At 46.0% G+C, this 23,345-nt stretch overlaps 1 protein-coding gene across 2 annotated transcripts in view; it reads left to right on the forward strand.

Annotated features, from left to right (window-relative positions):
- Window positions 1-3,852: 3,852 nt before the first annotated feature.
- LYN (LYN proto-oncogene, Src family tyrosine kinase) overlaps window positions 3,853-23,345 on the forward strand; it is a 109,235-nt gene continuing 89,742 nt past the window's right edge. For both annotated transcript variants that reach the window (XM_070802555.1, XM_070802556.1), the window contains exon 1: window positions 3,853-4,072. The gene's annotated coding sequence lies outside the window, so the exon portion shown is untranslated. The remainder of the gene's footprint in view (window positions 4,073-23,345) is intronic.

A 23,345-nucleotide genomic window follows, 5' to 3' on the forward strand; every position in this document is an offset into this window, starting at 1 on the left:
TTTGAGAAGGTTCCAATCCTAGTTATTGGTGTTGTTACTCTTACTGTTTGGCTCAGTGTTATTAGTTTCTTATTCAGGTAGCTTAGATCTTCCTTTATAAATGTAAAGGAACTTAGGAGGACTCAGCCTTGATTTCTCTCTTTGCTTCCAGGCCTGCTGTGCTGTGTCTGAGGTGTCTCCTGAACTTTATAGGCAGCCTTGTTATATAAGGGTCTGAGTTGAGCTTTGATATCAATCAGAGTTCAATTCTAGCGCATGCAATTCCAGGGTTCAATTCCAGCGCGTGCAACCTAAGCAAGGTGAATTTGGAAACACCCTGGTGGGACATTGAGGTAAATGAATGCACTTTTAATTTGTACTACTTAATTTTAATGCACTATTTAATTAATTCTGTTTTCTTTTTTTGGCCTCACTGCACAGCATACAGGATCCTATTCCCTGACCAAAGACTGAACCCATGCCCCCTGAAATAGAAGCATGGACTGCCAGGGAATTCCCTGGATGAATGCACTTTAGCTGAAGTTCAAGTAAAACACTTAAGGCACATTTACATCACTTTTATGATTTCCTCACTTCAAACAACTTGTTTGATTCATCAGTGCTAAATGTATCAGATGAAAAGCCTCCCAGTGTGTTTTGCTAGAAACACTGGTGAGAAGCAGAAACCCATCTGTTTTGCACATTTGCCCCATATTCTCCCAGAACAATTGGCTGGGGGTCTTTCCCAATGGCTCTCCAACATGGCTACTCACTGGAACAATCTGATGATTGGGTCCCCTCCAGACCTCCCTTTAAAGACCTGGGAAGGGAATTCCATGGCAGTCCAGTGGTTGCTGCTGCTGTTGCTGCTAAGTCACTTCAGTCATGTCCGACTCTGTGCGACCCCATAGACAGCAGCCCACCAGGCTCCCCCATCCCTGGGATTCTCCAGGCAAGGACACTGGAGTGGGTTGCCATTTCCTTCTCCAATGAATGAAAGTGAAAAGTCAAAGTGATGTTGTTCAGCTGTGTCTGACTCTTCATGACCCCATGGACTGCAGCCTACCAGGCTCCTCCGTCCATGGGATTTTCGAGGCAAGAGTACTGGAATGGGGTGCCATCGCCTTCTCTGAGTCCAGTGGTTAGGGCTTTGCAATTCCATTGCAGGGGGCTCGGGTTTGACTTCTGGTCAGGGAATTAAAATCCTGCATGCTGTGCATGGCAGCCAAAAACAAACAAATAAAATAATAAAAATTTAAAAAATAAATGAAGACCTGGGAAGGCCTGGACTGGTGATTTTCAGGTTCCACTCAGTTGAGCACAACTGATCTGCATTATTGCTCAGGTCCGTGGCTATATCTGCAAGAATCAGATGGAGAGTTTTAGCCTCCACTCTGCCCTTCCAGGCAAAGCCAACCTGGGGGGCCTCCACAGATAATCCTAGAGTTGCGCTGAGGAGCCTGAACCCCTGGAGGGAAGCTCCAGAGAGGAGCAAGGGCACCGGGGTAAGTCCATGCTGTGACAGTGGTGAATGTCGCACACTGTACGTTTTCTGGATGAATAGAGATGAATTTAGCCAGGACACCTGGTTGTGGGGAGTGAGAAGTGGGTGAGCTTGAGGAGGGACATTTCAGGGGCAGGGAACTAACAAAAAGTGATTATTAAGAGATCATATTATACTGTGTGTGAAACTTTTGAAAACTGTAAAGCACTATAGAATTTAAAGAATAATTCAATAAAAATAAAATTCAGTCAGTTTAGTTCAGTCACCGAGTCATGTCCAACTCTTTGTGACCCCATGAACCGCAGCACGCCATGCCTCCCTGTCCATCACCAACTCCAGGAGCTTATTCAAGCTCATGTCCATTGAGTCAGTGATGCCATCCAACCAACTCATCCTCTGTTGTCCCCTTCTCCTCCTGCCTTCAATCTTTCCCAGCATCAGGGTCTTCTCAAATCAGTTAGTTCTTCACATCAGGTGGCCAAAATATTGGAGTTTCAGCATCAGTCCTTCCAATGAACACCCAGGACTGATTTCCTTTAGGATGGACTGGTTGGATCTCCTTGCAGTCCAAGAGAATCTCAAGAGACTTCTCCAACACCACAGTTCAAAAGCATCAATTCTTCAGCACTCAGCTTTTAATTGAAAATAAATAAATAACACTTCTGGGGATCTCTTTTGGAGATCTTTACTTTTACCACCAAAAAAACAAAAAAAGGCAGAAGAAGAAATGGTAGAGCTTGGTGCAAGCCTAGTTCTGCCTGGTGGTTTCATTTTTTAAGTCCCCAGAACAAGGATCAAACCCTGTGCCCCCTGCATTTGGAGCACAGTCTTAACCACTGGACCTTCCCTAATGATGTTTTGTTTCTCTAGATGGATTAACCAACACCAAACATTCTGTGTGCTGTTCTTATCTGCCAGATGCCTTTAGCCAGGATCTCAAGGACTCACTGGTAATAGCAGATATTTTAAATTAAAGCCAAGATATTTGAAAGGTCATTCTGAAGAAAAGTCCAGGAAACGAGCTTTCACATAGTGAATTACTCAGTAGGATCCAAGATAGTCAACACTTTCCAGCAGGTCACCCAATCTCTCCTCTTCAGCAAGAAACTGACTACATATCAGTGATCATCATCGGTACAAAGTACACTACTTAGTGTTGTTGGATAAGGCGGTAGTTTGCAGACCTTTGTCCTCTGGTACCAGTAATAAGTGACTACTCGATGAGTTATGTTACAAGATGGTAGACTTGACCCCAGGACTGTGGTTGCAGACTCCGGTGGGGCCAGCTTCCTAAGAACATTGTTAATAAAAGGTTATCAGTCTGACAAGCTTAGGCTTGTCAAACCAGTGTCTGGCTCCCAATAGGCCCTATGCAGGTGTCTGCTATTGACACAAACTCCAAAATCTACTACTACTAAGTTGCTTAAGTCGTGTCCGACTCTGTGCGACCCAATAGACTGCAGCCCACCAGGCTCCCCCGTCCCTGGGATTCTCCAGGCAAAATCTACTACAGGGTACTAATTATTTCCTTGTCAATTCTGAGCTGCAGTGCAATGCTGGGATTCCAGGGAGCAGGAATCTTGCTTAGAGCACGTGGGTATCCACAGCGCCGAACAATGATTCTCTACCCTGGGTTTGTAAGTGGTATTTATTCAGTTGAACCATGAGCTTGAAGATGAAGTCTTGTTTCAACAAGTACTGGTCAGGTACGTGCAGCACGCAGGGATGCAGAGATGGTAAGAGGGAAAGATTACAGCGACCATGACCTTGTGCAAGGCGCAGTGCCCTTTGTAACCTCCCAGCAGCCCTGTCTCTATTTTTCCAGGAGGAAATTGAAGTCTTAAGGAACCGGGTAAACTGCCAGACCATCTAACACCACGGCCACCTCCACCCTCATCAGGTGGAGTACGCCCCCGAGTACACCCTGAAGGAGAGACTCTACGGGTTAAGAACTAAAGGAGACCCGGAGCATCCTCTTTCCAGAGGACTCCAAATGTTGGGGGACCCGAGCGCCCCCTCTGCTGCCAGAAGCACCCCTCTTCCTAACACTGGGGAGTAGGCTGGAAGGGAAGGAACGGAGACTCGAGGGGCTCCTTCGCTGTGCGGGACGCCAGGCGCAGGGCGAGCTCCTGGAAGCCCCTTCAGTCCGTCTCCAGGCTCCCGGGCTCTGCGCACCGGGACGCAGGTCTCCGTGCCTTCAAAGCGCTGCGCGACAGCCACGCCAGCGCCCCAAACCTTGGGCAGGGGCCAAACGGTCACTTCCCCGCCCTCCAGGCGCGGTATGCAAATCCGAGCACCAGGAAGTAGCTGGGACCTCCCGGCCGAGCTCGGCGACGGCCAGTTCCTCCTCCGCTGCTCCGGGCCGCCGCCGCCGCTCGCTTCGGGCCGTGGCGCCTCCGGGCCGGTCGCCCTGCAGCCTCCAGCCCGCGGCAGGCGGGGCGGCCGCGCCACCCGGGTCCCCGCCCGCACCCCGCACTCCGCGCGCCCCCGCCCCGTCCTGCCCCGCCGGGCCGCCCCGTCGCGGCCCCAGCTCGGACCCCCGGCCACCGTGGAGCGCCGCCGCCGCCCCGCGACTCACACACGGAGCTGGTGAGTTCCGGGCAGGACCCGGGCGGGGTGGAGGGGGGAGCGCGCGGCGGGGCGGTGAGTACGCTCGGATGCCTTCCGCCCGCGGAGACTCGCCCCCGGGAGCGCGATCGCGGGGGCGGGCGGCTCCGCAGGTGTCTCAGTGCCCCGGGCGCAGGGGCGGGGCGGGCGCACCGCGGGGCCCTCCTGCGCTGCCCCTAGGGCCGGATGCTGTCCCCGCGCGGGTGGGGAAGCCGGTCTCCACGCGGAGCGCGCGCGCGGCGGGGATCCCCGGGGGACCCCAGGCCTGCACAGTCCGGTATCCCCTCCGGGCCCGGGGCCCCTCCGCGAACCGCGGGCATCTGCCCTCCTCGGGGCCCGGGCGGAGCTTGACGTCCGGGCTCTGCGGCGGAGGCGGTGCGCACCCTCCCGCCGAGCCCGGCGCCTCCCGGCCTGCGGAACCGCAGCCCCGAGCCCCCTGCGGCCGAGAGGAAGCGAGAGTTATTTTAAGAATTCAGGGGTTGCCTTTCCTTCGCCTTGGGGGAAGGGTGTGAGCGTCAGTTCCCACTTTCCTGCGTTATCTCGGCCACTGTGGTGTCTTCGAGATGCTGAGCATTTGTTATGTTCCATCTAATAGCAAGCGTGATCGTGGGGTGTGTGTGTATGTGTGTGTCTGTCTGTTTGAATTACCCCAAATCCACCCAACTTCTTCGTCATCTCAGAAACTCGAGTTGAACCCAGGCTTCTCAGTTTCCTAGCTAAGTGTGAACTGGGGCCCGTTACTGAAATTCTCGGTTAGGGTTTCCTTGTCTACCTTCTGAGCTATTTATTGCATGTAAAGCCCCAAGCACATACTAGGCATTCCATAAACGGTGCTGTTATTATTGCAAATAATTCTATCCATAACAACGAGGCTCCCTGGTTCTTTGCAATTTGATGATTTTAAACCTAAGACAGCTTATCCAATTTAGCCACTTGACCTTACTGATACACTGCATAATAAATACACCAGTGATTTACTGTCGCAAAGCAGGGCCCGGAGTCTGACTCAGGCTAAGAACAAGCCAATGAGGAGGTTTGACTTACTTTTGATTTCTTGGCTACCCCCAGCTGGCTGTAGGGTTCAGAAGGGGTGGGGGATGGGGGGGGGTTTGGGGGGTGGGTCTCTCTCTCCAGCACCTTCTAAAGCAGGGTGGAGGGGAATAGGCACTTACTGAGTCCTCTGAATCTGTCCTGATAAGGTAAGCTCTGCTGGAAAAGGGTAGGATTCAGTGGCTCCTAGTTCTCTCGTGGAAGTCGGTGTTTTGAGGCTTGAAGTCATTTAATTTGATCACAAGAGGTTCTTGGTGATTGGTCCTCTTTGGATGCAGAATGGGGTAACCTTCTTCCTGAGAGAAGAATAGAGGGCAGCCGATGTGAAGGGAGAGAAAACAGGAACCAGGAAGCCTGAGTTTGGGTGTCTTCCATCACTTATCAGAACTGTGATTTGGGATAAATTACTTGGATCATTTATCCCATCAACATCTCCTTCACAATGGTAATTACAATTATATTATGATTTGCCCATATGTGTGTAGTCTGTTTTCACCACTACAATGAAATGTCCGTGAAAACAGCTTTGTCTGGTTTGTCCAAAACGCCAGCCCTGGTGCCTGTCACATGGTCAAGATTGCTTGGAAGAAGGAAAGAGGGTCTCCAAGCCTCACCCTGTGCAAGTCTGAGGAACAGGGCTGGCCTCTAAGGCATCTGTAGGCCACTGGCCCTCTAGTCCTGGCTTTTAAAATGGAAATTGGAGGAAGTTGACTGTCAAGTTATCCCAGCGCTAGAGTTCTCCGCTCAGGACTGGTTTCCATGCTTGTAACACTGAGAGAGAAGTCTTGATTTGAAGTGGTAAGATGCACCCTGTAAAGCTGACATCTGGGCAAGCTGTTATGCAATCAAAAAGACACACAACATCCTAGAATCATCAATGTTGGAAAGGTTTGTAGAGTACTTGTGTGATACCTCAATGCTGCCCATGGCATTCTCTTAGCAGAAAAGTGGTGCAGCGAGGTAGTGATTCAATGATTCCCAAAGCCTTTTAGTTCCATTATTTTTGTATTAAAAAAAAAAATCACCAAAACTTTTGAGATGCCAACTGGTTCAAATGAATATATGGGTTTGTAAATTACAACGTGAAATCATATCATCCATAAACGAACCCATATTCATTTAAAATCTGCACAAATCGGAGCACATGCCCCCCAGCATGGAACATTGCTGTGGCCCGCTCACACCATTGATCTGTGACCTCCGTGTCCTCAGGCATGGGGAGAGTTGAAAAGAAAAGGTCATCGCATCACTAGTTGGGCCGCTTATCGGTGACATGTTGATGTCAGAGACAGTCTCAGACCTTTCCTTGGCTCCTTCTGCCAATGGTGGTACTGATGATTTTTGCCGATCCAGGGCTCTGAAGCCTTCTGAACACTGATTTCCTCCAAACCTTTCAGGACCCTGCACAGTAGGCAGGGGCCAAAAAATGAGGGTGAGGAGGGTTGGCATGATCAGTGTCACAGGCCTGATTAAGTGACATCATTAGGCCTAGTAGGTATGTTTTCCACTCCAGCTCGGACAGCTTTTCCCACTTTCCTGCCTTTGGATCTGTACTAGGTACTCCATTACTTAAAAGTAAAGAACTCGTCATTTAATAAACATTTTAAGGACAGAATCACAAGGTCATCTTCTTCTATCACATGGAGATGGTCTGCACTAAGGGACTGTTAGAGTAAATGAGCAGGTGGACCAGTGAGTAGGGTGCAGAGGCTGTGGTCGAGCTGAGTTTCTGTGTCTTTCAACTTTGCTACCTGCTCAGGGCAGGGGGAGGTCTGATAACTCCCCAGATGACATCTGTCCTGGTCACTGTCAGAGCAGCACTAGTGACTGCCTTCAGGACTGTTCCATGCTTATGGGTCAGCATGTTGTTTAGTCGCTAAGTCATGCCCAGCCCTTTTGCGACCCCATGGACTGTAGCCCACCAGGCTCTTGTATCCTTGGGATTTCCCAGGCAAGAATCCTGGAGTAGGTTGCCATTTCCTTTTCCAGAGGATCTTCCTGACCCAGGGATCCAACTGGAGTCTCCTGCATTGGCAGGCGTAATCTTTACCACTGAGCCACCTGGGAAGCCTCTGGGACAGTATAAAAGTACTCAATGATACTTTGTAAAAAAGCTCCCCCTAGCTTCTTTATAAACCCTACAAGCCTCCTTGTGTGGTTGTTATAGCAGTAAGAGGTGTCATTCGAGGGGAATATACAAGGTGAGGAGACAGGGCCCATGGGATGCATGTGGAAATATGCAGCCTCCTTCCTGGGCTCCTGTTGTGGACCAGGCTCATCCTAAGTCCACACTCCTATAATGGATAAACATTCCCTCCCAGCTTTTAAGATTGATGAGGAGAAGGACAAGGAAGAGGAAGTTGGTCAGAAGTACTGAAAAATTTCTTACAGCTGCCTGGTTTCCTGATACTTAAATTGTGAAACCTTGAGTTCAGTCTCTCATCGTTTCTGACATTTATTTTGAGTAAGTTCCCATTTGGGGGAGAAGCCCATGTGTAGAAAATAGTATGGAAATCTGCCCATAGTGGTGGTTTAGTTGCTAAGGCCTGTCCGACTCTTGCTACCCCACTGACTGTAGGCGCCTCTGTCAATGGGATTTTCGAGGTGAGAATACTGGAGTGGGTAGCCATGCCATTCCCTTCTCCAAGGGACCTTCCCCACCCAGGAATCGAACCCGGGTCTCATACATTGCAGGCAGGTTATTTACTGACTGAGCTGCGAGGGAAGCCCTGCCCATGGAGGGATTCAAATTTTTGGAACACACCAGTTTAAAGACTCGGACCTTCTTTCAGATTCTCTTGACTACATTAGCTGGAGGGGCTGTCTTGTCATTTAGAACAACAGGTTTCAGGAGTTACTTGGGATGACGTGTGGAAAAGGCTCACCCACGCTGGCAGGTTGCAGGGGCTATTATCACCCTGGTTCTTCATTCTTGGGCTTTGTCTTCAGTCTTGTCCTGACCTTCACTTTGCCTTGTTGTTGTTCTTGTTCAGTTGCTCAGTTGCGTCACTTTTCCCGACCCCACAGACTACAGCACGCCAGCAGGCTTCCTTGTCCTTCACCATCTTCCGGAACCTGCTCAAACTCATGTCCATTGAGTTGGTGATGCCATCCAACCTCTCATCCTCTGTCATCCCTTTTCTCCTCCTGCTTTCAATTTTTCCCAGCATCAGGGTCTTTTCCAGTGAGTCGGATCTTTACATCAGGTGGCCGAAGTATTAGAACTTCAGCATCAGTCCTTCCAGTGAATATTCAGGGCTGATTTCCTTTAAGATTGACTGGTTTGAGCTCCTTGCAGTCCAAGGTACTCTCAGGAGTCTTCTCCAACACCACAGTTCAAAAACATCAATTCTTGGGCACTCAGCCATCTCTAGCTCTCCCATCCGTATAAGACTACTGGAAAAACCATAGCTTTGACTATACAGACCTTTGGCAAAATAATGTCTCTGCTTTCTAGTATGCTGTCTAGGTTGGTCATAGATTTTCTTACAAGGAGCGTCTTTTAATTTCATGGCTGCAGTCACTGTCTGCATCTTAGTACTGACTAAGCATCAACACTCCTGATTTGCTGCCAAGCTGTTTAATGATAGTTGTATTTATAATCAGAATACAATTTTCCTTTTAGAGAACTCTTCCAAAGTGTTGATTACTTATCTCTGCTTTATTCACCATCAATGTATGTCCACTCTCTCTTCTCTAACTCCCCTCTTCAACTCCTTTCTCACTGTCTTACAGAGCCTGCAAGCCATGCATTGCTAGGAATTGACCATTATTGGTTAACCTCAGTGTAACTGTGTTCTTTCTTCATTGTGCTTAGATGTGTAAGTGATGCTCCATAAAATGATGGATGAATGGGCGTATGTTAACAGAGACCATTGGATGGATGTTTCTTGGTGTGGGCTCTGCTCTTAATGAGCTATAGGACTTGGGGAAGAAGTCTTCATCAAGAGGTTCAGAGGGTCTTTAAGTGTCTCATTTCCTTTTTACCATTCACACTTGAGACACAGTCAGATATTGTTGGGCCTGCCCACACTCCCCCCTTTCTTTTTTTTTAAACTTTATTTAACACCAAAGCATTTTGTATTGGGGTACAGCCAATTAACAATGTGTTGATAGTTTCAGGTGAACAGCAAAGGGACTCAGCCCTACAAATACATGTATCCATTCTCCCCCCAAATCCCTCCCATCTAGACTGGCACATAACATTGAGCAGAGTGCCATGTGCCATATAATAGGTTTTTGTTGGTTATTCTTTTTAAATAGCAGCGTGTACATGACCTTCCCAAAGTCCTTAACTATCCCTTCTTCCCGGCAACCATGAGTTCGTTTTCTAAGTCTGTGAGTCTCTTTCTGTTTTATAAGTTCATGTGTACCATTTCTTTTTTAGATTCCACATATAAAGGATGTCATATGATATCTCTCCTTCTCTGCCTGGCTTACTTCACTCAGTGTGACTTTCTAAGTCCATCCATGTCGCTGCAAATAGCCTTATTTCATTCGTTTTAATGGCTGCCCACTCCTCCCTTCCTGTAAGCATCTAACTTCACTCTCTGTATTGATCCCGAGTCATGCTGGTTGGAAGCTCATTGTCAGCTCTCCCCAGTTCTCTCTCCACTGGTCCAGTGTTTGGTGGGAGCTATGGTGACTTTTCGGCACTGGCCTGGGTCCCCAGTGAGATGGTAAGGCAGGTCTGGGTTCATCCTGCCTCCAGCCAGAGTAGAGATGTCTCCCAGATGCTGGGCCTTCTGGGTGCCTCCAGTCTTCCTGGAAATGTTAACCCACACAGGGGCGAGGGCAGCTGAGAAGCCTGTCTCAGAGAGACCGTCTGGAGAGGGAGGCTCACTTCTGCTTTCCACGGGGAAGCTGGGTCACAGAGCGCAGAGCTGCAGCAGGAGGCCGCAAGAAAGTGGTACTTCCTTCTGCTTTGAAGGCCCAGGCCCGTCATTTGCCTGCAGCCCCACCTTCCTCACCACCCAGCCCTGCTTTTTCCTCTGGGTTGGGGTTCTTTCTACCATCTTCTCTGCAGTTGGTCCTTGAGAAGGCGGAAAGGAGGGGAGGGGAGGGAGGAACGAATGAAGCCAGTCCTCAGTGCAGAGCCTCCTGGGGTGGGGAGACTCCCACGGCCATGCTGGATTATTCAGCCACAGAAAGATGTTCGTTTTGAAATTCTCCATCATGGAAATCATTACAAAACTCCGAATAGAGGTTTTGAAATCTTTTAATGTTCAGGCAGTATAATTATTTCTTAATCTTAACTACAGTGGATCAATACTGTTTTAAAAAGTCTTTAAGCTCTGAGTGTTAGTTGCTCAGTCATTGCCAGCTCTTTGTGACACCCATGGGTATAGCCTGCCAGGCTCCTCTGTCCAGGGGATTTTCCAGGCAAGAGTACTGGAGAGGGTTGCCATTTCCTTCTCTAGGGGATCTTCCTGACCCAGGGATCAAACCTGGGTCTCCTGCATTTGCAGATAGATTTTTTACTATCTGAGCAACCAGCCTCTCCTTAAATACTTGGGGTAGATCAGTGACCTTTCAAACTTCTTTGACTTTGATCCATATCAAGAAGCATCATGTTTTATTTTGTGCCAGAATGTACATCCATCTGTATGCAAAGAAAGAGGAAGAGAGAAAGATAGTTTGGTGAAAAGCCCCTCCCCACAGCTTGTAGGGGGTGGGGAGTGTGACCCCAGGCAGTCCTCTGAGGCCAGCTTGGTGAGATGTAGAATATACAGAAGTGAGGAATCCCTGGTGACTTGGTGGTTAGGACTTTCTGCTTTCACTGCTGTGGCCTGGGTTCAGTCCTTGGTCTGGGAACTATGATCCAGCAAGCAGCTTGGCCCCAAAATAACTACATAAGTAAAGTAAAATGCACAGAGGTGAGCCCAGCTATTCTATAAGCTTCTGTCCAATAAGGTTTATTACACAAACACAAATTAAGATACATCTGGCTTTCCATGTGGCGCTAGTGGTAAAGAACCTTCCTGCCAATGCAGGAGACATAAGAGATTCGGGTTTGATCCCTGGGTTGGGAAGATCCCCTGGAGGAGGGCACGGCAGCCCACTCCAGTATTCTTGCCTAGAGAATCCCATGGACAGAGGAGCCTGGCAGGCTACAGTCCATGGAGTCACAAAGAATCGAATATGACTGAAGCAAATTAGCAGGCATACAATGAATGGTGTACCTTGTAAATATCTTTATTTTTTTTATTCCAATTTTATTTTATTTTTATGTTTATTTTATAATTTATTTATTTTAATTAGAGGCTAATTACTTTACAATATTGTATTGGTTTTGCCATACATCAGAATTATACTTACTAGTGTGAAAGATGTTCTTTAAAAAGCTGAACACAAGCTGAACAGTAATCATATATTACCATTTCTGAAATACAATATTTATGTTGATACAATGATAAACTATGAATATCAGTGATTTTTTTATAGTAAAGTTTTCAATACTGATTTTCTCTGGGTGGTGGGTGAATGCTGATTTTTCTTTTTTACATCTTTCTTTTGTTACAAAGATTATGACTTATGTGGTTTTAGGACAGTGGTGTGATGGGCGATGACGCGTAATAGGCTGGCGAGACAGCAGAAACTTTAAGGCAAAGGTGGTCCTTTTGATGGTTGTGTGGATATCGTTGTGGGCAGACCGACCCTAGAGGAACTCGTGCACTGCAGATGGTGTAAGCAGACATAATATTTCCCTAAAGAAGTGTCTACTGATATTTACTCATATTTAGTACTGAGTTTCTTGAGAACCTACTATCCTTTAGGCCCAGTTTCAGGGAGGAAACCCCGAAGGGGAGAAGGGGTCTGGGGTGGGGAGAACAGACCCGTTCGCACAGCATCCCTGGGCGGCCAGGCAGTGATGAGGCAGTTTGCGCAGGCACAAAGGAGCCCTGCCCCCAGGACCCTCAGTGTTGGATTTCACTGTGAAGACCAAGGTGAATCTTGTGGAAAGTCTTTGTGGGAAACTGTTTTTTCCCTCATCACAATCACTTTCTTGACTAGACTCTTCTGTAACAAAGTATTGATGATGTTGCCAAAAAATATAGAGACAGGGAGACAATCAGTAATGGCTAAGTGTCCTCTGAATAGGTGAGTGTCATCCTCTGAATAGGTGGATGATTAACAGGGGGAGGGACGTGGACTTCCACGGAGATTAACTGGGGCCAGAAAGTAGTATTTATTGCCTTTGTACATGACCTAAGACTCGTTTGTAGACACTAGCGAGCAGATACTTGGTCACTCCCCTGGGAGGTGATGACCTTGCCCAGACATTTATCTGACTCTTCCTGATGAGGCAACACTGCTGAGGGGAAAAAGGAGTTGAGTTCTAAGTTTCTGTAGGGTTATTAGTATTTTCCATTTGACTTAAATGCAGACTGTTGGGATTTCCCTGCAGTCCAGTGGTCAGGACTCTGGGCTCTCAGTGCAGGAGACATGGGCTCAATTCCTTGGTGAGGAACTAAGATTCCCAAAGGGTGCTGATAAATAAGTAAATAAATAAATGGAGACTGCTGTACAGCAGCAGCTTGGTGTTGGCCTTGTTCTTACCATATACAAATTAGTGTGTTTAAAAACATCACCATAACCAGGAATGGCAACAGTTGGACAAAACGGGATAATTGGGCAATTCTGCAAGGAATGCCTTTGCATAATCAGAGATGACCTGTTGAATACATGCTGTATTCAGTGCCTGCTGCATGCTAAGTTGCATCAGTCATGTCCAACTGTTTGCGACCTTATGGACTGCAGCCCCGAGGGATTATTAGTTTTAAACTTGAGAGGAGATAGTGTACTGTGGTGGAAAGAAGATGGTCTACCAGGTGACACAAATCAGAAGTCAGGTGAACTTCTGATCTGCCTGGGGCACCAGGAATCACCAGAGGCTATGGGGTAAGCTCAGTGTTCTTGGCATTCAAAGATGCCCTCAGGAGTGGGACATGGGGCCATAGCGTGGTTCTCAGAGCGAGATTGTTTTTGCCCTGGACAGGTGAACACAGCACCTTGCAAACAGGACAGGGCTCCTGGTGACGGGGGATGATGCTTGGTCAGGGAGGGCTGGGGGAGAAGGAGTTTACCACTTGGAGACCTTAAAGAGAGGCATCCTTAAATAATGAGAGACTTTATCATCTGAGGAGTGATGGAACAACACAATAGTGCGTGTGCTCCCTGCTTCAAATAAGTGGCTAATACACAGTTTATGGTCATCAGGGTAATTAAACACGCACCCCAAGAGTTGGCTTTTGTCTCTCTGGGCCATGTTGACTTTTCCAACTGTTTCAACTTTAATGCATGGCAAGTGTACATAAAAAACAAAATTCAACAAGTTCAGTTATATAACTGTCTACATACCTTTTATTTTATGGTTTTCAATTACTTTAAAAGTTTTAAATAAGTGAAGATAACCACTAAATGAGAAATTAATGGTCATTTTCCATAAATTCCTGTATCTGTGGATAACCTTTCAAATTTGTAATAGAAAAAATATCTGAGGAGTTTGGTAAATGACTTGAATGTTACCTTATTGCTATAGTTCTGTCTTCAGCTAAGGCCGTGCTGCACAGCCCCATTTAACAAATGACTCATCCCCTCTGCTGTCAGCCACTGGACTCTGGACATCACCTGTCTACCTTGGTGTCCAACATGAAAATCAGACTCTCAGAGGAGAAAGATATCTTAGCTGTGTTTCTCGAACATAGGCCTTATCAAGCAGTCACTTTCTCTTGAGCACTGGGTCTCAAAAGTTAGCGTCTGTCCCAGTGATTCTAACAGTGGTAAAGGAGGTCACGTTGTGAGAAGCACTGTGACAGGTATATTCCTGTTGGCCAAAGTGGCCCATTTCACTTTTGTCCAGCTGTGGATATTAAAAAGCTTTTTTGTCTTGTACTGCAGTGTCTTATTTCTATAGTTTCTGCTTGTTGGTTCTAGTTCTACACTGCTTCTGCACAGTTGAAGCCAGCGGTGTTGGACTGACTATCCAACCGTTGTGGCTGTAAGTATGGAATGTGTAGGGACATTCATACTGTCCACCCAGCACTATTACTTCACCTCTCTTCTAACAGAGCCCAGATTATGTCACGATCCAGCTTCTCCATGGAAGTTTCTGCAGAAGTTTTCCACATCCCTGTCTATATAAACTGGCTCTGATTGGTCAAATGCTACTATTCTTACCAGTGATTGGTTCATGAGTGGTGTACTTTGGGTTGAATGGTAATCAGTGAAAAAAGTGATGCTCCATAGATGGTCCTAAGATACAAACAGAAAAGGTGTAGGAGAGAGAGGAGAGAAGGAAAGTCAGATCTGGTCAAAAGATAAAGAAATACAACACAATATGTGAAAGTCCGGAAATTGGAAATTGGAAGGGAGATAGTATAAGTAATTTCTCATCAGTAATTTGTGATGTGTACTGTGTGTGGTTGTCTGCTCTGTGTTTGTCCTAGTCGCACAGACCGGTGTGGAATTAATGCTGATGACTGGGCTTCTGTAATCACAGTGGATTTTTTAAAATGTATATTTATTGGGAGAAAAGTTATGACAAACCTAGACAGTGATTAAAAAGCAGATACATCACTTGGCCAACAAAGGTCTGTATAGTCAAAGCCATGGTCTTACCAGTAGTCACATATGAATGTGAGAGTTGGACCGTAAAGAAGATTGATCACCCAAGAAATGACGCTTTTGAATTGTAATGCTGGAGAAGACTCTTGAGAGTCCCTTGGACAACAAGGAGATCAAACCAGTCAATCCTAAAGGAAATCAACCCAGAGAGAGATTCATTGGAAGGACTGATGCTGAAGCTCTAATACTTTGGCCACCTGATTCAAAGGACTGACTCATTGGAAAAGACCCTGATGCTGAGAAAGATTGAGGGAAGGAGGAGAAGGGGGTGACAGAGATGAGATGGTTGGATGGCATCACCGACTCAATGGACATGAGTTCGAGCAAACTCCGGGAGATGGTGAAGGACAGAGAAGCCTGGCGTGCTGCAGCCCATGGGGTCGCAGAGAGTCGGACACTACTGTGTGACTGAACAGCAGCATATTTATTGAGTATTGTGTGTCAAGCATTGTGGTGGGTTCTTGGGGGAAACATAAACCTTAATAAGTGTGAACTTCCTGTCCTAAAGAGTTTATTGTGTTCTATTCTGTCTGGGCTGTTCACACACCAGAAGCTGACAAATTAATTTGCTGTGGTCATGGGTGGGACAGTTACCTTGCTCAGGAAATCCCTAGGCATCTGAATCAGTGCACAGAAACCAAGAGTTCTGGTAAAGAAGGAAGGCAGTGTGTGAAGTGTTTAGAGCACAGTATATGAAATTAATCACACTTGGGTTCAAATTCCAGGTCTGTCTCTTCCTAGGCATAAGGTGCTGGTTTTGCTAACCTCAGATTTAAACCTCAGAGGCTGGTTGTGGGGATTCCAGGATGTAATAGGTTCAGAACTAAACTATATTTGAAGCACATAGCCAATGGTAGTCATTGTTATGAACAAAAGAAAGTTGCTTAGGATTGTTACTACCAAAAAAATCAAACTGACAGAAAGAAAACCCAGAAAATAATAAATGCTGGTGAGGATATAGAGAAATTGGAATCTTTCTGCACTGCTGTTGGGACTGTAAAATAGTGCAGACCCTTTGGAAAACAGTATGGCAGTTACTCCCAAAATTAAACACAGAATTACCTTTCAATTCAGCAGTTCCACTTGTCGGTATAGACCCCCCCAGAATTGAAAGTGGGGTCTCCAAGAGATATTTGTACACCCACACTCTAGCAGCATTATTCACAATAGCCAGGGGGTGAAAGCAACTCAAGTGTCCATCAACAGGTGAATGGATAAACAAAATGTGGTGTATACATACAAAGGAATATCATACAGCCTGAAAAGGATGGAGACTCTGATGCAGGCTATAACACGGATGTATCTTGAGAACAGTATGTTAGAGAAATAAAAGGACAAATATTGTATAATTCCATCTATGAGGTCCTTTTGCTGTTGTTCGTTTGCTAAAGTCCTGTCCAACTTTTTATGACCCCATGAATTGCAGCTTGCTGGGCTTCTGTGTCCTTCACTATCTCCTGGAGTTTGCTCAAACGCATGTCTGTTGAGTTGGTGATCCCATCCAACCATCTCATCCTCTGCCACCCGCTTCTCCTCCTGCCCTCAATCTTTCCCAGCATCGGTGTCTTTTCCAATGACTCGGCTCTTTGTGCCCAAAGAATTAAAGCTTCAGCATCAGTCCTTTCAATGAATATTCAGGGATGATGCTATGAAAGTGCTGCATTCAATATGCCAGCAAATATGGAAAACTCAGCAGTGGCCACAGGACTGGAAAAGGTCAGTTTTCATTCCAATCCCAAAGAAAGGCAATGCCAAAAAATGCTCAAACTACTGCACAATTGCATTCATCTCACATGCTAGTAAAGTAATGCTCAAAATTCTCCAAGCCAGGCTTCAGCAATACGTGAACCGTGAACTTCCAGATGTTCAAGCTGGTTTTAGAAAAAGCAGAGGAACCAGAGATCAAATTGCCAGCATCTGCTGGATCATTGAAAAAGCAAGAGAGTTCCAGAAAAACATCTATTTCTGCTTTATTGACTATGCCAAAGCCTTTGACTGTGTGGATCACAATAAACTGTGGGAAATTCTTCAAGAGATGGGCATACCAGACCACCTGACCTGCCTCTTGAGAAACCTGTATGCAGGTCAGGAAGCAACAGTTAGAACTGGACATGGTACAACAGACTGGTTCCAAATAGGAAAAGGAGTACGTCAAGGCTGTATATTGTCACCCTGCTTATTTAACTTACATGCAGAATACATCATGAGAAATGCTGGGCTGGAGGAAGCACAAGCTGGAATCAAGATTGCTGGGAGAAATATCAATAACCTCAGATATGCAGATGACACCACCCTTATGACAGAAAGTGAAGAGGAACTAAAGAGCCTCTTGATGAAAGAGGAGAGTGAAAAAGTTGGCTTAAAGCTCAACATTCAGAAAATGAAGATCATGTCATCTGGTCCCATCACTTCATGGCATATAGATGGGGAAACAATGGAAACAGTGGCTGACTTTATTTTTCTGGGTTCCAAAATCACTGCAGATGGTGATTGCAGCCATGAAAATAAAAGACGCTTACTCCTTGGAAGGAAGGTTATGACCAACCTAGACAGCATATTAAAAAGCAGAGACATTACTTTGCCAACAAAAGTCTGTCTAGTCAAGGCTGTGGTTTTTCCTGTGGTCATGTATGGATGTGAGAGTTGGACTATAAAGAAAGCTGAGCGCTAAAGAATTGATGCTTTTGAACTGTTGTGTTGGAGAAGACTCTTTAGAGTCCCTTGGACTGCAAGGAGATCCAACCAGTCCATTCTAAAGGAGATCAGTTCTGGTGTTCATGGAAGGATTGATGTTGAAGCTGAAACTCTGGTACTTTGGCCACCTGATACGAAGAGCTGACTCATTTGAAAAGACCCTGATGCTGGGAAAGATTGAGGGCAGGAGGAGAAGGGGATGACAGAGCATGAGGTGGTTGGATGACATCACTGACTGTATGGACATGGTTTTGGGTGGACTCCTGGGGTTGGTGATGGACAGGGTGGCCTGGAGTGATCAAAGAGTCGGACACGACTGAGCGACTGAACTGAACTGAACTGATTTCCTTTAGGATTGACTGGTTTAGTCAGAAAGCTAATTCATAGAGACAGGAAATAGAATGGTGTTTGCCAGGGGCTGGGGGAAGGAGAAAAGTAGTTGTTTGATGGACCTGGAATTTCAGCATTGTAAGATGAAGAGAGTTCTGGAGATGCATGATGATGGTCACACAAGACTATGGAGGCACTTATTTGTACAATTAAAGATGGTTAAGATGTTAATTTTGTTATGTGTATTTTAATACAATTTAGAAATGATTTTTTAAAATTTGTCAAACTTCTATGGGGATCCAGTGGTTAAGACTCTGCTTTCCAATGCAGAGAGTGTGGGTTTGACCCTGCTCAGGCAGCTGAGATCCCACATGACTCAAGGCCCTAAAACCAAAACATTAAAAGAAAAAAAAAAAGCAATAAAAAGACTAAACAAGACTCAGTATTCAATAAAAAGACTTTTAAAAATAAAAAAAAATTTTTTTAAGTTAACTTGGTAATCAGAAAAGTAAAAGTTGCTCAGTTGTGCCCAACTTTTTGCAGCCCCATGACTGTAGCCCACCAGGCTCCTCTGTCCATGGAGTTCTCCAGGCAAGAATACTGGAGTGAGTAGCTGTTTCCTTCTCCAGGGGATCTTTCCAGGGGCTGAACCCATGTCTCCTGCATTGGAGGCAGATTCTTTACTGTCTGAACCACCAGGGAAGCCTCTGGTAAGCAGAACTGTGTACAAATATTAATAGATGAGGGTGGTCTGGAAACAAGTTAGAAGCTTGTAAGCATGGGCTTCCCTGGTGACTCAGTAAAGAATCTGTCTGCAATGCGAGACACCTGGGTTTGATCCCTGGAAAAGGGAATGGCTACCCATTCCAATATTCTAGCCTGGAGAATTCCATGGACAAAGGAGCCTAGCAGGCTACAGTCCATTGTTTCCCAAAGAGTTGGACATAACTCAGCGACTAACACACACAAGGACAGGCCAAGTGACTTTCTTTAGGGCCTTTTAGAAAAGATGGCTCTAAAATGCAATTTCTAATTTGATAGTTATATGTTATTTCTAGCCACAGACCCTCAATTCCAAATTACATAATAGGAAAGAATATTTTCAGTGGATAGTAAAGAATCTGCCTGCGATGCAGGAGACCCGGGTTCGATCCCTGGGTCTAGACGTTCCCCTGGAGAAGGAAATGACAAACCTAGCTCAAAGCAGATCCTCCTGTAACCCCCACCCCAGATCAAGAAGCAGAACGATGCACACAACCAGCATCTCCGGGTGCCTCCCCCGGTACATAATGCTTTCTCTCCTCAAAGGCATCTGCCTTCCTGCTTCAAGTTTTAGTTTAGTTTCGCATGTTGGCTTTTTCATAATAAAGTGTAAGAAGCTGAAGAGCAGCACAAAGCCATTTGGCTTGGCAGATGAACAGGTTTTCAAGCTGTGGGTTTGGCTGGCACAGGCATGATTGCAGTTCAGCAGGATAGAGGGCAGGTCCTGGTCAGGTTTTATACCCTGGATATTCAGCTGCCAAAATTCTCACACTGTGGGTTTGATCAGAGCCTTATTTAAATGCCTGTTTATCCAACCATTAGTTAGTAAAATTAGATAGCACTCACCATATATAGCTTGTTTTTCTATCCATCTTTGCATCGCTCAGTACATGTATAAATGCAAATGTGAAATTGTGGGTGTGATAAGGGTGGTTTCCAGTGACCCACAAGTAATCAAACATCCTGCTGTGCACACAGACATTTGAAAGTGCCAACTGGCTTTGTGAATTCAGTTATGAGAGTCCTCATAAAAGGGGACTCGTTTTTCTGATGTGAAGGAACATGGCACCCTGTGACTGACTGATTGTTCCGCTTCTTGTTTGTTTGACATTGATTCTGGTTGGAGGTGAGAGGGCACTGTCGTTTGACCTGCAGGATGCATTAACTCATGAAGTAATGCTTCATCTGTTCATGATTCGGAAACATTTCTCAGATGCTCCCTGGTCATGAATGTGCAGGCTTATGACTTGCCCTCCTATCCATCACCTTTCAATAGCAGAATTGTTCCATAAAGGCTCAGGAAGTTAAAATGTTTTTTAAAGTGGGCTGAATAATGTAACTTTCTATTTTGTATGAAATATGAAGAATACAGTCAGGTAGCAGAGTACAGAGGTACCCATCTTCCTGCGAAGAAGTCACAGTTGTGGTCCAGAGGTCAAGGCAGGGAATGACCCCACCCCGGGGCAGTTGCTGAGCCCAGGGTTGAACTGCCCACAGCTCCAGCCCCAGGTTCATCTTCCTCCAGCTGCATTTGCTGATGTTTGGCGTCTGCGTTTTCACCTCTGGATGATCCACAGGAATTGGAACCGGGAGGGAAGGTAGGGATGGAGGGAGAGGAGGATTAGCAAGGGGACTGACCAGAGCAGGACAGCTTTCCAGGGAAGAAGTGCATTCCTCAGTTGAGAATAAAAAAAAAGAAAAGATGGAAAAGCAGTTTAGCCAGCTTCCTTACCTATGGTGTGCATTGGCAATAATCTAGCAGCTTCTGAGAACTGTGTTGCTCCAGGATGACCTTGAGGATACTTGTAGTACTTATTTTCTTTTAGATCTCCTACCTAAAAGAAATAAAGGTCCTCTCCACAAGAATCCTCAGAGATGGTACAGGGCGGTGTTATTCAACCTGGATGAAAGTTATTAAGGAGCAGACCTTGAGAAGCTGAGCTATAGATTCTAGGGGTGAACTCTGGGCATTTGCACTGCTGCTGTACAGATGTGAGAGCTGGACCATAAAGAAGGCTGAGTGCCAAAGAATTGATGCTTTCAAATTGTGTTGCTGGAGAAGACTCTAGGATAGCAAGAGATCAAACCAGTCAATCCTAAAGGAGATCAACCCTGAATATTCATTGGAAGGACTGAAGCTGAAGTTCCACTACTTTGGCCACCTGATGTGGAGAGCTGATTATTTGGAAAAGACCCTGATGCTGTGAAAGATTGAAGAGGAGAAGGGAGAGGAGAAGGGAGAAGCCTGAAGAGGAGAAGGGAGCCACAGAGGATGAGATGGTTGGATAGTATCACTGACTCAATGGACATGAGTTTGAGCAAACTCCAGGAGATGGTGAAGGACAGGGATGCCTGGCGTGCTGCAGTCCATTCGGTCACAAAGAATCAGACATGCCTTAGCAACTGAACAACTACAAAATTCTGCTGCCCACTCCCTCAACCCTGCTGCCTCAGGGAAGATGGCCCTGCCCTTAACTCCTGGGTTTCCTTTGGGCAGCAGTGTCCATGAGCCCCGGCTCCTCACCTGGAGAGCAGTTATGGCCATTGCCTCTCTCAGGCTGTCACTAACATCAAGGGAAATGGGGTCATTTGAGTCAGTGCTTCCTCTTCTTTGTGAGGGGAGGAATGTCCTGTGGGCGGGACAGACAGAGGACAGGTCACGTGACCTGGCTCCACCTTCGCAGGTGTGAGCCCTCCCTGTCAGAGGTGTCATCTCGAGCAAGTCATCTGACTTCTCCACGTCTCCCTGTGGCCCTCTGTTAGGTGACAGTTCATAACAGAAGGTCTTTTGAAGTTCAGCTGTGTTTATTTGCATGGATGTACTTGAAACATAATAGAGACCTAACAAATATTTCATATTTGCTTTTCTTTTCATTCAAGTGATCATTTTTTTTAGCCATGATAGTCTTTAGGGAGCTGATTCTGTGCAACAATATGGAAGTGAGTGCAGAGGTTTTGAGAGGGTTGTGGTCATCTGAACTTAGGTGCGCACTTGGACTTAAGCCCGAAGTGCATTTGGAAATGTTTGTTCAAGCTCAGAAACATCATATGTGGCTGAAAGGGAGAAAATGTTTGGATGAGCGATGGACAAAGGAGGGACCGCACCAGATGACTTAGGTTTTCCATGCTGCCTGGGCTTTGTAGGGACCTAAAGGGCCTGTCTAGCTCGCAGGTCCCAAAATTCAGACTGTCTTACTAAAGTCTAGGTCAAGGTGAGCCACTCTGAACTTTCTTTCGGTGGAGGAGACTGATGTCCAAGGCCCAAGGAGAAAAGGAGCTGGGAGTGATTAGTTCGAGCACAGTAGTTAAATTGGCAAAATGAAAGCCAGTTTCCTTCTTAATTGGAAGAATCTTCTTTTTTCTTTCTTTCTTTTTGGCCACAGGCTTTTGGGCTTCCCTGGTGGCTTAGATGGTAAAGAATCAGCCTGCAGTGCAGGTGACGTGGGTTCAGTCCCTGGGTGGGAGAGATCTCCTGGAGAAGGGAATGGCAACCCACTTCAGTATTCTTGCCTGGAGAATCCCATGGACAGAGTAGCCTGTTGGGTAACAGTCCATGGGGTCGCAAAGAGGTGGGCACGACTGAGCAACTAACACACACTTTTGCAGGATCTTGGTTTCCTGACCAGGGCTGGAACCTGGGCCGGGGCAGTGAAAGTGCCAAGTCCTAACCACTGGACCACCAGGGATTTCCCAGAAAAATCTTACAATGATGCCAGCACTGTTATTACTTGCCTGACTTTTGTATCAGGCCATAATTACCTTTTACAGAAAATATAATAAAAAGAACAATCATGTATTGAGTGTGTGTCCTCTGTTAGATGACCATTCCTTACAAGACTTGTTATTGATATTCTTGGTATTGTTAAGGAAACCAAGGCTTAGAGATAATAAATACCTTCTCCTTGACATGTGTGCATGCTCAGTCACTCAGTCATGTCCAACTCTTTGTGACACATGGACTATAGCCCGCCAGGCTCCTCTGTCCATGGGATTCTCCAGGCAAGAGTACTGGAGTGGATTGCCATGCCCTCCTCCAGGGGCTCTGCCCGACCCAGGGATCCAACTCAGTCTTCTGTGTTTCCTACATTGGTAGGTGTGTTCCTTACCAACTGAGCCACCTGGGAAGTCCACTTTCTTCTTTGGTTACTAAGTAAATGGAATATGAGACTGCTCGACTCCCAGGCTGATGTGTTTTATTTAACTTTGAAAGGTTATTTTTTTAAAAAAATCAGGTTATAAAAAAAAAAAAAGTCAGGTTATAATATGTGGAAGGTAATATCCTGGATAGTTTATCAAGTTGACTTTATACATTAACTTGAATGCAAACACAGGAATGCAACTCCTCCTGAGAGATCAATAATAAATACAGCTCAGGGACATTTACTGGGCACAGACTGTATGTCATCCATTATTCTAAACATTGCTAAGTTTTTATTCACTTAATCCTCACAACAACCTTATGAAATCGGTACAGTTATCATCCCCTTTTTTTTGTGGACAATTGAAGGTTAATTAACTTGCCCAGGGTCACATCTCTGTGGGGTAGAGCTCAAACTTGAACCCTGGAAATCTGACTTTTAAGGCCAACTCTACGGCTGTACGATTCCAAGGTGCAACCTCTCTGACTTGAGGGAGAAAAAAACCCAGACACTCACAACCAGCCAAAGCGAGAGAGAGCCCTCAGTTCTGACAGTTTGGTGTCATTCTTACTATGATCACAACTTGCAAAGACAAATAAAATTGAAATATTGAAATTGAGCTGAAAATCTGAACATTAAATCAAGAGCTTAAG

Source organism: Bos indicus, chromosome 14 (assembly GCF_029378745.1).
Source record: "Bos indicus isolate NIAB-ARS_2022 breed Sahiwal x Tharparkar chromosome 14, NIAB-ARS_B.indTharparkar_mat_pri_1.0, whole genome shotgun sequence".
NCBI classification, from domain to species: Eukaryota; Metazoa; Chordata; class Mammalia; order Artiodactyla; family Bovidae; genus Bos; species Bos indicus.